This window comes from Petaurus breviceps, unplaced genomic scaffold (genome assembly GCF_028583685.1).
Source record: "Petaurus breviceps papuanus isolate PSGF00001 unplaced genomic scaffold, PetGlider_PUasm1.0 188, whole genome shotgun sequence".
In the NCBI taxonomy this organism is placed as follows: Eukaryota; Metazoa; Chordata; class Mammalia; order Diprotodontia; family Petauridae; genus Petaurus; species Petaurus breviceps.
The window spans coordinates 28,457,545-28,475,194 of record NW_027185804.1 but is presented as its reverse complement, the minus strand read 5'-3'; positions in this window follow the sequence as shown (position 1 = coordinate 28,475,194).

Genomic DNA, 17,650 nt, shown 5'->3' with positions numbered 1-17,650 from the left:
TGATACAACCACCTCCTTTTAGAGAGGAAGAAACTGGGTCCAAGTGATGATTCAGAGGCCACATAGGTAATGCCTAGCACATAGAACATGTATAATAAATGTTCCTTGACTGATTGCTTATTTGAAACCAAGTACCAAAATCAAGTTTCAAACAAAAGTCATATTATAGCAAATTGAATGCACTTTCTGGTCTACCAGGCTTCTTCCTAGGCAAGATTTAATAAAAGCCATTGGGAGTCTCCTATGTGAAAGAGTATTCTAGAGATTGAACAAGCTATAAATATAGAGGACTTTTTTCCTCAAAGAACTTAAAATTAGTGGGCAAATGAGATGTATACAAATAAGAACACTTTATCCTTCTTGATCATCTTTCCATCTCTTAATTCTGGTTGACTCCTCAGCTCTATCTAAAGTTGATTTCTAAATATTATATTTCTCTTGGCAGATTGAGTCCTTCCATCTCACATTCATTTTTTAACCCCATGATTTAAGTCATATCGAATGAGTTTCCTATATTTCCAGTTATTCTGTTCCCACAGTAAGGAATTAACATTTCAACAAACCATTTGGATCCACATTCCCTTAATTTTAAGAAAACATTTTGCTGAAAGCTGGATATTTAGGTTTAATGGATGCAAAAATAACAGTAATGCAGATAATAAATAAAAGGAAAACAAACAAACCATGTCCCTAACCTTCAAAGGATACTAAACACTCTGACTTTTTATTTTTATTTTTTGTATTCCTGATAAAAACTATTGAACTGTGATCTCTCACACCAGGCCCAGCTAAAATATCCAAGGTGGGCAATTGTCACCAAGACTACCTTATATGCAACATCTGTCTTTCTACCCTGAGAATAATCTGTGGAACAAAAATAAATGTGTCAGAATTAGCTGGGATGGGTGTCAAATACTTCTAAAATGCTATTTAAGGGAGGGAAAATATCATAGACCAATGTCTTTTATCAGAAATACTGACAATGAAATGGAAAAGATTTGAATGTATATTTGAAAGGTATAATATATACATTAGATATAATATATATGTGCAGTATATAAACACCATATGTGTACATAGTGTACATATATAATATTCAGTGTATTTACATGTTCACATATGTATATATACATACAAGTGTATGTATGTATATTTATACACACATATCAGACACTTGACCACTTGACCATCTCCCTCTAGGAGATATTACTTATTTTACTCTGAAGGAGGGCTTTGACAAATAAATGTCTGTAGAAGACATCCTTGGAATGTGCATAAGTTTAACAGTGAGGTAAAATGCAATAGGCAGGCTACTAAACAGTGTGATTTAAGGGAGCATCAAAAGGTTAATTTTTTTCACTTAATCTTTTCTCCACTAACTTTTCAAAGAGTTCATCATTGCCTCCAAGATCTAACAATGATTTAGATTCTAAAGGTAAGGTTCCAGTTAAGTTACACAGCTGTTAACTGAGCTGTTATTTCCTTCTCCTTAGCCCAAATGTGTAAGAATAGGTGAACACAGTTCTGGCCCAGGTGAAATTATTTAGGAATAGGATATGTTGGTATGACCTCCATGACATGTCATCTGCACAGAGTGTACAGTGAACCATGTAGAGGTTCTACAAGTTCATACAGAGAATTTCATGAGAACTCTTGAATGCACTAGGGCTGAGATATTATGCGCAATATTTTCTAAGTTTCATAGGATCTGATGACTTTTTGGTAAGGTATTTTTTCAAAGTGTTTCTAAAAGCTCATATTTCTTTGATTGATTTTCCATTTTCCTCTTAAGGAGTTAGGATCATACACAAATGTCCATTTTCTTCATCCCAATCTTTCTATTCCTTCTCCTACCATCACCACAATGAACAATACACATTAGTGCTTTTGTATGATGTTTTAAGGTTGTCAAACTATTATATTTATTGATGTAAGATCACGTGATCTTCACAACAACCATGAAAAATAGGTGCCATTTTCCCCCATTTTTCAAATGCTTTATTAACTTATGATTTATATCATTCATTTCAACCAGATTTTGAGTTGCAAATTTTATACTCGTTTTTCCCCTACACAGCACTCCAAAATAGCAGTCCCACAGGATATCCCATCCTCCAATCTACTCTCTTCCATATTTTCTCCCATATCCCTTTCAACTTTTCCAGTAGGGCATGGTGGATCACTATACCCCAGTGCCTGTATATCTTATTTCCCAATTACATGTAAAATAGTATTAATAATTATATATATTTAAAATTTCGATTTTAAAACTTTGAATTTCAGGCTCATTCCCTTCTTCCCTTGTGACCCACCCTTACTGGGAAGATAAGCAGTTCAGTATAGGTTGTACATGTGTGGCTAATGCAAAACAATAAAAGAGTAGGTATATTGTAAAAGATTGACTATATTTCCCTCCCTCCTATACTACCTGTAATAGTAATGGAATTTAATGATCCCCCTGTATTGGCTTGGTTTTTGGTTTTATTTTGGTAAAACCCAGAGCTTGTGAATCATAATTGTGGGATGGACTTGTTGATGTGAAAAGAGAGGGCTAAACTAGGAGGAGCTGGTGACATAAATTTAGAGTTTACCAAGAAAAGAGAGAGGCAGAAGAACTTTTTGGAAGCAGCACCTTGGAGTCAGAGAGAGACTGAGAGGATTGCTGAAGGCCACTTTGAATGGCCCAGGACTTTTGAACGCTGCCACCCAGAGCTGCCAAGGACTGAGGAGACATGGCTGTTATGCTGGTACTTTATCTGTCTGTTTTGATGTTGTTTTGCCAGATTTGTCCACTGGTGAAAGACAGTGCTGTTGTTGCAGAGGTCTTGGAACCTCGCTGTTGGTTCAGAGCTTCTGAGACTGTTCTGCAGACAGAGAGTGAATCCTGTCCACTGGTGAAGGACAGTCCTGCTGTTGCAGAGGTCTTGGAACCTTGTTGGTTCAGAAGCCCTGAAGGAGGATTTTCTTGTTGTATGTTTACAGAAATCCTGGAAAAGGGTTGTGCTAATGTTTTCAGGTGTCTTAGGACTGTTCTGCAGACAGAGAATGAATTAATGAAGACATTGGCAACGTATCTTGTGGCCTTGCTAAGCTTTGTCTCCCCAAGAATAAAGATTGCTGAGAACTTGCCTCTTGTCAAGATGGAGAAAAGACCTCCATTTGGGTATTAAATGCTGTGCTTAAGCTTGTTGTAACTCTGGGGTACATTCAATTGTGATCTAAGGTGGGGAACTTTTGACCTTTTTGTGCCCTGTGATTGAACAAATGAATGTATTTTACTTATGATTGGAAACTAATCTCCATTTGAGAAGAGGGGCTTTGTGATGAACTAAATGAATGTACAGCCTAGGGCTGGAGTAGTATTTAGAAGAGGGACTTTGTGATTGATAAAATGAATGTAATGTCCAGGGGTGGGGTATTACTTGATTAAATCACACTTGGTAAATGCTGTATTTTGAATTATGCCATATGTTGATTCTCTCTGTTGTTAATTTGTCACTGAATAAAATGGAGAGCACCTATGCTGGTATTTTGAACCTTGGGAAGTTGCCTTTGCTTGGCATTACACCACCTCCCACTTGTTCTTTTCTCTACTTTGATTCTGTCTCTTTTCAAAAGTGTGTGCTTCTAACTTCTCTGCCTTCCATCATCCCCCTTCTCACTCCCTTCCCCCTACTCTCCTGTAGGGTGAGATACAGTATTTAGTGTGTATTTCATTCCCTCACCAAACAAAATTCAATGAGAATAAAATTGACCTCGATTTTGCCCTCTGATTCTAAAACATCAGGGCAGTTTTCTTTGAGAACTTCCTGGAGGATGATTTCTAGGTTCTTACTTTGATCATGGCTTTCAGGTAGTCGAATAATTTTTAAATTATCTCTCCTGGATCTATTTTCCAGGTCAGTGGTTTTTACCATGAGACATTTCACATTGTCTTCTATTCTTTCATTTGTTTGGATCTGTTTAACAGCATCTTGATTTCTCATAAATCATTAGCTTCCATTTGCTCCAGTCTAATTCTGAAGTAATGATTCTCCTCAGTGAGCTTGTGAGATTACTTTTCCATTTGGCAAATTTGGCTTTTTAAGGCATTCATTGCCTTTTTGAGCTTATTGTGTCAATTGATTTAGTCTATTTTTTTTAAGGTGTGATTTTCCTCAGTCAGGCTGTTGACTCTCATTTCACAACTTGCTTGCATTGTTCTCATTTATCTTACCAATTTTTCCTCTACTTCTTTTATCTGCTTCTGAAGGACCCCTATGGACTATAACCAACTTCTATTTTCCTTTGAAGCTTTTGTTGCAGGATTTCTGACTTCACTGTCTTCCTCCTGTTCCATGCTTTACTCCTTTTTGTCCCCAAAATAGGAGTCTAATGTTGGAATCTTCTGTCTGCTTTGTTTCCTTTGCCTGGTCATGTTGCCCCTCAGTCACTCGAATTTTGGGCTTTTTGCCACAGTAGGACTCTGCCACCAGACAGGGGAGCTTTCATCCCAAATACTGGGGTTTTTCTCAGCTGCCAGAGGTATTAGATGTGTGCCCTCTCTGAGGCCTCCACATGCTCTGGCAAGCTGAACACACACCCCAGGACCTCCATCCTAGACTGCAATACAGATCCAAGCAGGTTAAAGCAAGAGAAAATGCCCCTCAGACTCCTCTCTTGGTCCCCCTACATTCTGCAGACCAGGAGCTGAAGCTTCCATGTGGTGCTGGCTAGCTGTGCCGGTGCCTCAGTGGCTTCTTGACCTGGGGGACAAAAGCCACATACTCCCACTTACTGGGTCCCAAAGTCCAGACTGCACTGACCTCTCACTTTGTCCTTTGTATCTATGTGTTGATAATTCTGGAAACAGCCACAGGTGCTACTGATCTGGAGTCCCTCTGGCTAGCAGCTGGTCAGACTTGCCCTGGGGCTAAAACCTCTGGCTCTTGGGGTTAGCTTCTCTGTGTCATTTTTTTGGGTTCTTCATCTCCAAAGTTTGTGAAGGGTTCCCTTTTTACATTGATTGGGGGAGGTGGAAGCCAGAGTCGCTCAGAGGTTATGCTTCTACTCTGCCTTCTTGACTCTGCCCCCCAAAATAGGTGCTATTATTTTCCCTATTTAACAAATGAAGAAAACCGAGGTATATAGAGATTAAGTAACAGTTTCAGGGTCACATATCTAAATATCTGAGGAAGGATTAGAACAACCTCTTCCCAGGTCCAAGTTTATACTACTGAATATCTGTTTCCCCCTCCCCTTAATTTCTATAGATAAATTACATTCTATTCTATGGTTTGCCTGGTCAGATAGGTAGCAGAGCGCCAAACCTGGAGTTAGGATGACTCATCTCTCTTAAGTTCAAATTTGGCCTCAGACACTTACCAGTTGTGTGACCCTGGTCAAGTCACTTAACCCTGTGTACCTACTTTTCCTCATCTATAAAAGAAGCTGGAGTAGGAAATGGCAAACCTGTCCAGTAGCTTTAGTGAGAAAACCCCAATTGGGGTCATGAAGAATCAGACACTACTGAAAAATAACTGTACAGTGAGAATAGTTCCATGACTTGTGAACACTAATCCAATTTTCTATCAATATTTTGTTTTGGTTATGTCTGGTTTTTGTTTTTTCCCATGGCTCTTATTCAATCAACCCTTTTAACCACTGGGGTTCATAAAAAGTCAAAATAGTGGATCACTTGGCATGTTAACTCTGAAAATTACTTTGCAAAAAACTTTGAGTCCTATCTACTGTCTTACTTCTGGAATGCTCACACTTTTTCATAGCATGTAGGAAAAAAAACGAAATTCTCTTGGGAGTTGCTCTGGGACTTTCTCAAAAAAATCACTTATTTTCAGCCTTTTCCCCTCTCCCTGCCCTTCCTCCTGTTTTGTTCTGACAAACTAGCTGGATCCTTGTTTAACAGGCTATATGGTGAGTATCCAATTTCTCCCCCTCCTCCCACCTATACCTGTAATCACTGTCAGCTCTGCATGACTCAACCTAAATATCAAAAATGACTGGGATGAGCAAGAATGACAAAAAGGAGACACACTGCCTGAAAGGTTACAGGCTCTGTCACAAAACTTAGTATTTTGAGACCCATTTTCTCCCCCTCCTCCCAATCTAGTCTGAGACCTTAGTGCATTAATTGTGAGGATCACTGCCCTGGATAGACCTTTCATATTTTGTTGGCAACGCCAGATGGGAACCAAAATAATTTGGATGTTTCTGGGCTCCTATGTTTACTGTGGAGTTAGGGGCCTTTCTGGCAGCCTCCTGATATTTTAATGTGTCATCCTTGCCAGAAAGAGGGCATAGAGGCAAACCACATACAAAAATCCAATCAATTTCTCCTTCTGATTTCTGTGATTCCTTCAGAGATTGCTTTCCATCTTATATTCCTGCTTAGAGTGCTATCTGTACTTCTAATTAGCAATTGTGAGTTGTTGGTAGAATGTTACCTGAGTTTTACAATTAGAGCAGGGTAGAGCAATCAGTGCATTTTGGGGCTCTTGGTTACATTAGCAGGAAATCTTTTGACCAAAAAAATTATAAATTCTCTGTGCTTACTAAACAATTATACTGCAGTGGCCAAACCTAAAAACTTTACATAGGTGCATGGTTTAGAAATTATGATTACAGTAAACACATAACATGAATATTTACTCTAAAAGTTGAGAGAGCACAAGGCTATTTCTGAGCTCATTAACAGTAATTATAACATCAAGTCAGTTGTCCCAGAATGAGCTATTTGGTTGAAGTCTTCCCTATTTGATAGTGAATCAACCATGCAGCAATGAGAAGCAGCAGCTTCTTCCTTCTTAGCTGCTATTACCGTGCATCTGATCTTGCTTCTTGTTGGGAGATGCTGTAATTAGAAAGATTAATTAGTAGTCAGTGCAATAAAGACATATCTCCTCGAATTAGCAGTATGTCAGGACCAAAATGCTGAAGCTTTCAAACAGAGAGAGATGAGATCAAAAATGTTCAACACTTGTTAGGTCAGACAGTATAATGAAAATGCAAATCTTTCCTTTTTTATATCTTCCTTTTTTCCTTTAGTTTTTTTTTCCCCCTGTCATTAGGCATCTTTTGTGCTGATCTCTAAAAATGTGAAAGAGATGTTTGTATGAAAAGGATGGAGATTCATTAAGTTTGTAAAAACTCTATAAGTGCTAATTAGGTAAGAACCCATCAAAATCCAATTAGGAACAATTAGTGCTTGCTCTTCCCTACAAAAGAATAGGAAGGGATAGAGTATTTGTGTAGATGTGGAGAGATTAAGGTGTTCCACTTCAGGCAAGAGTACATGTGAAAAACCTCTCTTCATAAACAGCCATTTGATAATAATTACAATCTCTTCCACTTTCTCAAGCTTTTCTTCATTCAAGTACATTCAAAATAATAATAGATGGCATTTATATAGAATCACAGGATTTTCAAGGTGTACAGGACCCATTTAGTTTAAGCTGCAACAAAAAAAAAGAATCCCCAGTAGAACTTATCCAGAAAGTGTTCATCCAGTGTCTTGCTTACAGACGTATAATGAGCTGGGCTTTGTAGCCCACACCTTTTGTTAGGGGGGCTGAGGTTGATGAATTGCTTGACTGCAGGAGTTTTGAACATCAGTGGGCTAAAGTTGATTTGGTGTGTGCAATAACTTCAACATTAATATGGTACAGGGAGGTGATTAGGTTAACTAAGAAGAGGAGAATTAACTTTGGTCAAAAAATGGAGCAGATTTAAGTTTCTCTTCTCTACTCTCTATCTGTAGTTCTACCTGGCCAAGAAGATTGCCCTTCCAGGATAAACTGATCACTTCAACTTTTCATTATCATGCTAACTCAAATCTTGGATGTTGTTTCTCTTTGTTTTTTGGAGAGGATCAATGGCATCATGCAGTGATGTCTTGATTCGAGTGTGGATTGGATTTAAGTGAGGCAGGTTTTCACAGAGTCCTTAGCCTCACTCTCCCAGAGTCATTCAAGTCCAGTGACAAAACAAAAGCCAGGATGACTGGAATACAGAGGATGACCTTGGTGTTGTCAAAGGCTGACCAAACTGTAAGTGCTGTACAATGTAGGTTTCAGCTGCCTTTATGATCATCAGAAGAAATTGTTTTCATTGACCTCTTCTATTGGAGGAAGTCTTTACATGCTCAGGGTAGATATTCTTCTAACTCATCAATGGATTTGAGGTTTTTGCCTTTGCCATAATGGTTTTATGGGGTGTGACCACTTTACATGGGACAGCTACTTATATACATAGGTGATATTTGGGTGACTGTAATGGGAATGTAAATTTTTAAGATCTTCCCGGCCCCTAGGCTAAAGTGCACCAGAAGCCTGGGGAGGGAGGCTTGTTTTTCAGTAGATAGTTCTTAATTGGTCAGTGGGTCAATAAGGTTGTTACATTCTCTGAGCCAGGAGAAGGTTATATAAGCCCTGATGTGTAGCTTTGTTTTGGGGCTCACTTTGAGAAATGTTCTGTGATTTGATCAGCTGAAACTCTGGAAAGCCGTTGTCCAGAGCTCCCCCCCCCCCCCCCTTTGAAACCCAGATGTTGACTGGGTATGGATGTAATGGTTGGACAGTTTGGAAATCTGTCTACTTGATCTGTTTCTGTCTTGATAATTCTGTCTGTATACTTTGAAGTTCGGGGTGCTGACCTTTTTCCCCTGAACTAGGTAAACAATATATATGTTTGACTGATTAAAGTAAGCTTGTTAACCCATTTTGAGTTGCTTTCCTTTAACAAAGCAGATCTAAGAACCTGTGGTGGCAGACACCCTGAGGATGCTTGGGGTGCTTGCTGCTACAGTGACAGACACCAAAGTTGCAAAAGCAAGCCTGAAAATGGTTAAGTAAGCCCTCACTCCAGGGGTGCTAATCCTTTCTGAACACCCTTTACAACCTTAGATACCACTCCCTCAGTCTCCTCTCCCATTTAGTTAGAGAGATGGATAGTGGAACACTAAATTCCTTCCAAAGTTTTCCTTTATAGAAAGTGAAAAAATGGACTCCAACTCACTCCACCCTCAATCTACACCTCTGTCTATTTTAACATGAAGGAACAAAGCACTTCCTGGTTCATCTACCCCTACCTGTTTCCAACTTCCTTTTGTGTGATGTCTTCTTATTTTTTATTTGTATTCTTAGCTGGTTAGTGCCTGTTACTACAACTACAATGCCTGGTACATAAAGGACACAATAAATGTTTATTGTATTGAATTTATTTTAATATAATTGTATCAGTCATTAGTATATGGTCTTATGACTGGCCACTGCCCTGCCCATAAGGATACCTCATCTCATAAAAAAACTAACCTATATAAGAGGAAAAATGCTACTAATTCAGTCCATTTGGAAAACTTTTGTTGTTAAAATATATTTCTTGTTCATATCAAAATTAAAGTTCTCTTTTTTCTATTTCTTTCAACAACTTAATTCATCAATAAAAAAATATTTATTAAGATCTACATACTATCACAGAGGCAACATGGTGTAGTGTATAGAGAGCTGGTCTTAAAACTAGGAAGACAGGAATTCAAATGCCCCTTATGACATATATTGCCTACGTGAAACAAGACAAAGCATTTAACCTTGGGAAAGTTTTAGAAGCTTCTCTAAGACTAGAAATTGTGGGCAATATACTTCCCTGCAGTCAAAATGGATTTTCCCACTTGGAAATTCCCAAACATTTATGAAATCATAGGTAAAGTATTAATTTCCCATCTCTAGTATATATCAGGACTTGAATACACACACACACACACAGAAACACCCCCCACACACACACACACACTGAATTGATCCCTACTCGCAAGAAGAGTTCATTCTAATTGGGGAGGTGAGTATGTCTAAGTATAGTGGAATAAATCTAAAGAGGTTAAATAAAATAAATGCAAGACAGATTGTTTACATGGTAATTGTTGGTGGTCCAAATATTAGGACATATCCTTAGTTATATATCAAGATTTCTTCTGGGTAGAAAAATTAAAAGAGATACCAGATACATACCATTGCACTTTTCAAAAACATGAACAAATGCTACAATTAAATAGGCTATTATACAAACAGATTAACTGGGAGAATGAGGCTTTAGAGTCCCTTTTGGGGAAATTCATCTCATGGCACTCTTCTCTGATACTGGATTTCTGGGGAATCTGAAACACTGCAAATTAGTTCAGATTCTCTCATAATTTGATTCTATATGTAGTGTTTATGTATTTCATAACTTCAAACTTCACTAACTCTCTGATATTATTGTTGTGGGTATTTCCTCCAGTAATTCATATCACAGTGCATTCATACCTGCCTATCCTATAGACTCTTGTCCATGCCATCTCATAAATATTCCACAGAGTAGTACAATTATTTGAATATATTAAGTGCTTAATAGATGCTTGTTAATTGATACACTGGTTAATTGGTACCACTTGATGATGCTGGATAGAAAAAAATTGATCTGTAGTTACTAGGGCAGCTAAGTTGGGCAGTAGATAGAGAATTGAGTCTGGAGTTAGGAAGATTCATCTCCTTGTGTTCAAATCTAGCCTCTTATTTACTTCCTGTAAGATCCTGCAATGGTAATGGAATTTAAAGATCCCCTTGTATTGGCTTGGTTTGGGGGTTGTGTTAAAACAAAGAGTTTGTGAATTCCACTTGTGGGATGGACTTGTTGATGTGAAGAGAAGGGGCTGAACTGGGCGGAGATAGTGACTTCGATTTAGAGAGAGGGCCAAGCAGAGAAAGGCCAGAACAACTTTTGGGAGCAGCATTGTGGAGGGAGAGAGAGAGAGAGAGAGAGAGAGAGAGAGAGAGAGAGAGAGAGAGAACTGCCAGACAAAGCCTCCCAGATTGCTGATGGCCAGTTGGGGTTCTCCAGCACTTTTGAGAACTGCCACCCAGAACCACCAAAAACTGAGTAGGCATGACTGTGGTCTTGGTATTTTTTCTGTCTGTTTTGATTTTACTTTGCCAGATTCGTCTGCTGGTAAAGGACAGTGCTGTTGCTGCAGAAGTCCTGTAACCTTGCTGTTGGTTCAGAAGCCCAGAAGGAGGATTTTCCTGTTGTATGTTTAAAGAAATCCTGAAGGAGGGTCTTGCTGATGTTTTCAGGGGCCCTGAGGCTGTTCTGCAGGCAGAGAGAGAATTGATGAGAATGTTGTCAATGTTTACTATGGCTTTGTTAAGTGTTTTCTTCCCAGGTCCAGGAATTGCTGAGAACTTGCCTTGGGTCAAGATGAAGAAAAGACTTGTCCTTGGGTATTTAATATTGTGATTATATCATAATCTTGTTGTGGCCTATAGAGGTAGATGGCCTTTGTGCTTTCCCCTGCCCCTTTGAGAAGGCGCTTGGTGGTAACTGATGATTATTGTTACTCAGTTGTGATCCAGGGATGGAAAACTTTTGACTTTTATACCTTGTGACTTACCAAATGAATGTAATTCATTTATGATTGGAAACTAATCTCCAGTTGAATAGTGAGAAGACTTTGTGATTGACTAAATGAATGTACTTACCAGGGGTGGAGTACTTGTACCTTAGTCTTTTGTGATTGAACTGAGTATTTACCAAATGAATGAATTACCCTGTATTTTGATTTTGATTTTCTGTGAATGTTTTGCCTTAATCAGTCACTGAATAAATGGAGTTTGCTATGCTTGTAACCCAAAACTGGAAGTTGCTTGTGCTTGGCATTACATTCCTGTTTGCCTCAGTTTGCTCATCTGTAAAATAAGCTGGAGAAAGAAATGGCAAACCTCTCCAGTAGCTTTCTCCAAGAAAATCTCAAATGGGGTCATGAAGAGTTAGACATGGCTAAAACAACTGGACAAAATCAGTTGATACATTGTAAATTACATGAGGCTAAACACTACCTTATGTCAGGTTTATTTGTTCCCAATGCCTACAATTCTCATTTTGTTCCTACTTTCTTTTTTCTTGTTATTTATTTCCCCAGTGTTTAGCACAGTTCCTCAGAACATAGAAAATACTTAATAAATGCTTTTCTCCCCCCCTTCCTACCAAGGTTTTCTGCACACTGTAGTAAGTTAATGAATGAATGTAATGAAGTTAAATCTATCAATTTCTATCATTTTATATTAGTAAGTTTCTTATATGTAAAGACCTTGGATGAACTGTATAGCAAGGATCAAATGAACAACTCATTAACACATGAGAATCCCCTGGAACACAGACAGTCAAGTGGGAAACCAGAACTGAGCCAGAGATTTTGTTACAGTATTTTAAAAAGAGAAGGAGAAAGAAAATGATGTGCAATATAGTCATTCTATGGATCTGTAGTTTTAGTGTGTTAAACACTGACAAGGTCAAATATAATGGATGGGTACAAATAATGTGACGATTCGTTATTGCCAGTACAATATAGACCTCTTGAGACCAAGGCCACCTCCACTTTTTGTCTCTGTATCACAAGTAATAAACACAGTGTCTGCTTGAAAATATGCACTTAATAAATGTTTCATTGTTGCTGAAATGAATTGGATTTTAAAATGAATAGTATATTTTAAAATATTAGTTATAGTCATTGGACAAAAGAAATGTCTTAGTTAAATCCATTTTGTTGGAATTTAAATACATGAGCCCTGTGATTATAAATCCACTACCAATAGGATGTTATATGATACAAATGAAAAACATAATAAAAAAGATAATTTCAAAAAAATAATCAAAGGAACCTTTCTTTGAAAGGAACTTATGCCTGGAAGTTCACTTTCAGGGTTTGTTTTTCTTCTTGTCTTTATGATTAAAATATTGTACATATAGTCTTACATCCCAAATTAGTGTCTTTGTTCCATGCCCTTTTGTGCTGAGATTTCCATAAAGTACTCCAGCAAATTCAATACATAAACTATAAAACTGAGCATTAAAAAAAATGCCGCTTATATAAAAGCCTCATGGACCATTCATAGCAGCAATTCTGTTGTAGCAAAGAGGTAGAAACACAAGAGACATACATTGATTGGAGAATGATGAAACAGCAGTAGTTGGATATAACAGACTGATATTGTTCCATAAGTAGCAATACATACAGGATAGTGACCAGATGGAGAGTGCCACATTATCTCTGATCACACAACTTTTCACACCTCTGCAAAGCAGAAATAATACACCAAAGTGATTTCAATTGTCTCCATAGACCGTAATGCATAGAGTGCAAAAGAATGATAGAAAAAATAAACTGATAATGACCTTGAGCATACTCAGCATCTCTCCCCCACACCTATGCTCCCACAACCAAAACTGTATTAGAAAACAAAGGACCTAACACACCTTTACAAAAAAAAATCAGTTCAGGATGTCTCCTGCCTCCTTCCAGTGCCATACAGACCCCACTCCAGGATGCAGAGATTTATCTGGACCATTACAAATGGGCAGTAGTTGCAACCCCATACCATCGCACTGCAAAGCTCTGAACTATTAGTGCCAGGATATGCATGAGAGCATAGCATCAGCATGGTGAATTTCTGAATTTTTTTCTAAAAGGTAAAAGAACTAAGGAATGCAGAGGAGTGGAACATGACACCAGGATAGGACAGTGTATGTGTGTGTTTGTGTGTGTGTGTATGTAAGGTATAGGGGTATAGCTGTCTAAGCCTGAGCTTAGTAAAGAGCAGAGCATCCAACTGGGATCAGAAATTGTTTGGAGGCAGAGACTTAGCCTGGAGAACTGTTAAGTTCCTGGGAGGAGGTTGAGACATGGAGGTTGAAATACTTAGAGATGCAGCCACTAAGGAAATCTCCATCATAAGTGAACTGTGAGAAACTGAAGAGGAGTTAATTGGTTGTGTGTGTGTATGTGTGTGTGTTTGTGTGAATAAAATTAACAAAGATCTCAGGAAAAAAGTCTCAAATACTCAAATACCTTGGACATGAGATAAATCAAGATGCATGACATTAAGCAAAGAAAGTTGGACCTCTAGATCTACTAAAAAAAGTTCAGGCATCTGTGAATAAAAACTGAAAAACAAACAAAAAAAAGCAACCCTGAATTTGTGATAGGGAACCCTGTAAAAGTGAGGAGAACATGAATCATAACACATGGTTCCCAAGTAGTTCTAAAGAGAAATGAGAATTATGAAAGCAGGCTTTACGACCTTCACAGAAAAAAAATTATACACACACATATATATATATATATACATACATATATATACATATATATGTATATGCATATATATATACATATATATATAATTGGCAAAAGAGGAAAAAAAATGAAATCTTCAATGGAAAGTTTCACCAAAGAAACAGAAGAAAAATAGATTGGAAATGTTAATATACAGAAGTCAAAAATAAGCTAGTAGAAAATATTTTTTAAAAGTAGAAACATTAATGAAAATATGTTCACTATGCAAATAAAACTTATTGATGTCAAAGGCAGGATGCATAGAGACAGCATAATGAGTGTAGATCTCCTAGAAGTGCCTTATAGGACAAAAAACCTTTTCATTGTAATGCCCAAAATAGTCAAGCAGAACATTTCTTAACTTTTAAAAATGAGAAAATGTAATATCAATCAAAAGAATTAATAGATAGCCTAAGGGGGAAGATAAAACATAACAAAACAGATTACAGAAAAAACAACAATTACAACAATAACAACACCCTACAAATATTGATTATATAGGTTAAATTTAACAATTCAATTAAAAATAATAAGTTCTGCAAACAATCAGGAGAAAGAACTTTGAATACAAAGAGAAGAAAATGTGAATAATGCAAGACTATTCTGTAACCATGGGCACAGGATATTCCTCCAGTAATTTAAATTAAATTTATTTCTTTCTTTAAGAAGCACTTTACAATACCTAGGAATTGAAAACAAATAAATGTCCATTAATTGTGGAATGTTTAAGCAAATTGTGGTTTATGAATGTAATGAAATAATACTGTTCTTTCAGAAATGGGATGGGATGGGGGCGGCTAGGTGCCACAGTGAGTAAGAGCACTGACCCCAGGGTCAGGAGAACCTGGGATTGGTTCCAGCCTCAGATACTTAACACCCCCCCCACACCCACCCACTCACCCACACACACACACCCACCCACACACACAAAACCGGCGCCCTGTTAAAAAAAAAAAAAAAATTGGTCAAGTTAATTAACCCCAATTGCTTAAAAAAAAAAAAAAAAAAGAAAGAAAGAAATGGTACGGTGTGAATTCAGAGGAAGCATTAGAAGATCTCTTTGAATTGATGCAGCGGAACAAGCACAGCCAAGAAAACATTATACACAGAAACTAGAACAGTGTAAATGGAAAAAAAAAACAATAGCATTTTCAAAAACTGAAAGTAAATGCAAGAAAATTATAAAGATCAATGAGTACTGGGATAAAGAGATCTGAAAGGATATCTACAACTCACCCATTTATGGAGGTGTGAAGCCAGAGGCATTACATATTGCATATTTTCTAACTTTTTTCAATCTATTGATCAATTTTGTTGATTTCTTTTCTCTGTTAAAAAATGTATTTGTTATACATGATGACTTTCTTGAAAAGGAAGAGGGAGGGTTACTTGGGATAACTAGTATGATTTAAGAAACAAAAGGTATCATTACGATAATCTATTTTAAAGAAATGAAGCAATACATGTGGAGAATCCAGAGAAATATGAGAGAGTATATATGAACGGATATGGAAGGAAGTAAAGAGAATAAAGAAAACAATATATCAAGTGACTGCAGCAATGAAAATGGAAAGTAAATAACAGCCAAGGAATGAAAACAAACACCGTTTAAATAATGTCCCATCTTGGGACCAAAGCAGAATTTAATGAAGATTTTTGATGGCCTGTGTTGATGGAATGAGTAATCACATCAAGGTAATTATTGATTGTTATACTTATAATGGAATAATATGAAAGATTAAAATAAAATGCATTCTTCCTTTGCAGAGGTAGGGGGCATGAATGAGGAACACTGCCTATATGAGAAGATTCATTTCATATATTGGTTAGTTTGGTTTGAGTTGTTTGTTTGTTTGTTTGCTTTAACCATGAAAAAACCCTGTCAGAAAGGGAGGGATCAGAATATGTGTGCGTGTATATATATATTATTATTATTTAGCAATTGCGGTTAAGTGACTCGCTCAAGGTTACATGGCCAGGTGTTTCTGGGTGGGTGTTAAGTGTCTGACCCTGGTATTCGATCCGCAGGTCATCCTGACACTGGAGCCGGTGCTCTTACTCGCTGTGCTCTTACTCACTGTGTTACCTGGCCACCCCAATAGTATTATTTTTAATTGAAGATTTTATGGAAGATTAGATTAGTAATCAAGGTCTTCAAATTTGACACACCTGTTGTTAGCCAATTCCTGTGTTTTCTCTTTAAAGCCCTTCACAAAATGTCTCCTTCATATCTTTCCAATCTCCTGATACCCTGAAATATGGTGACTTCCACCTCCTTGCTGTTTATTCTCACAAGATGCAAAAATCTTTCAAGCCCTGGATTCACTGGCTTTTCACTAACTGTCTCCCATGCCTGGAATTCAGTTATTCCTTCACTTTATCTTCTAGTTTTACAGACATCATTGAAGTTCCATTTCAAATCCCACCTTGTACAAGAAGCCTTTTCCTGATCCCCCTTAATTCTAGTGCCTTTTGTCTATTATCTCCAAGTTATTCTGTATATAAATTATTTGAGCATGGCTCTTTACTTGTACTCTCTTATATTTGATGGTGAATCACAGAAGAACAACGACTTTTTGCCTTTCTTTGGATGCCAGTGCTTAGTGAAGTTCCTGACACATAGTATTCATTTAATAAATATTTGTTGACAGACAGAGTAGTAGCATCTGCTTGAAATACTTAAAGTTCTTTGCACTTAGGAAATGGTTAATACACATTTTGAATTGAATTGAATTAAATTGTTTGACTCCTTCTCCATGGGATTCTTACTGTGATGTTTCAAAATGACACTGTAGTTATTTAATACTAGTTGGGGGGTGCTTCCAATTTTTGAAGGGTGATTCTAATTAACCCCAAATGCATTGTACATTCTGGGCGTTTCACATGTGGTCAGGGCTCACCGGAAATCATTTGCTTTATATTTTTTGATACAACTTCATTGTTTTAAGAGTGTCACATACAGATACCATTTTCAATTATCCTTTGCATTGGCATTGATGCTTTGGGGAAATTGTGAGTAATCTACACAGAGATACAAGGATTATTATTGTTGTCATTGTTGCTATTATTATCATTATCCCAGTGCTTCACAGGTAACACTGACTATACCTAACACAGGCTCACTCTTGATCTGGACAGACAGGAAGGCAGGAACAGAGTTATAAAAAGGGGTTTAAATACCTTACTTAATTCTAGTCTAGTCTTCTCAAAGGGCATTGCTGATAATGGGAGCACCAACTCCTGCAACATTCCCTAATCGCCCTTCTTGATCAGTCTGGTGAGGAGGTGGGACAATTACCCCTACTTTTCAATGGGGTCAGATGAGATAGGCACAGCATTTCAGCTCGGGCACTCCCATAAATCCCCTCAAGTCTCAATGGGTACAGTTGAGGCAAACACAGATTCCCCCTGAACCTTTAAGGGGGGGGGCAAACAAGACATTCCTCTATGCATTACCCATATGCCAAATCCCTATGTATTCCCCATTTACTAGTCAGTGCTCACTTGCTTTAT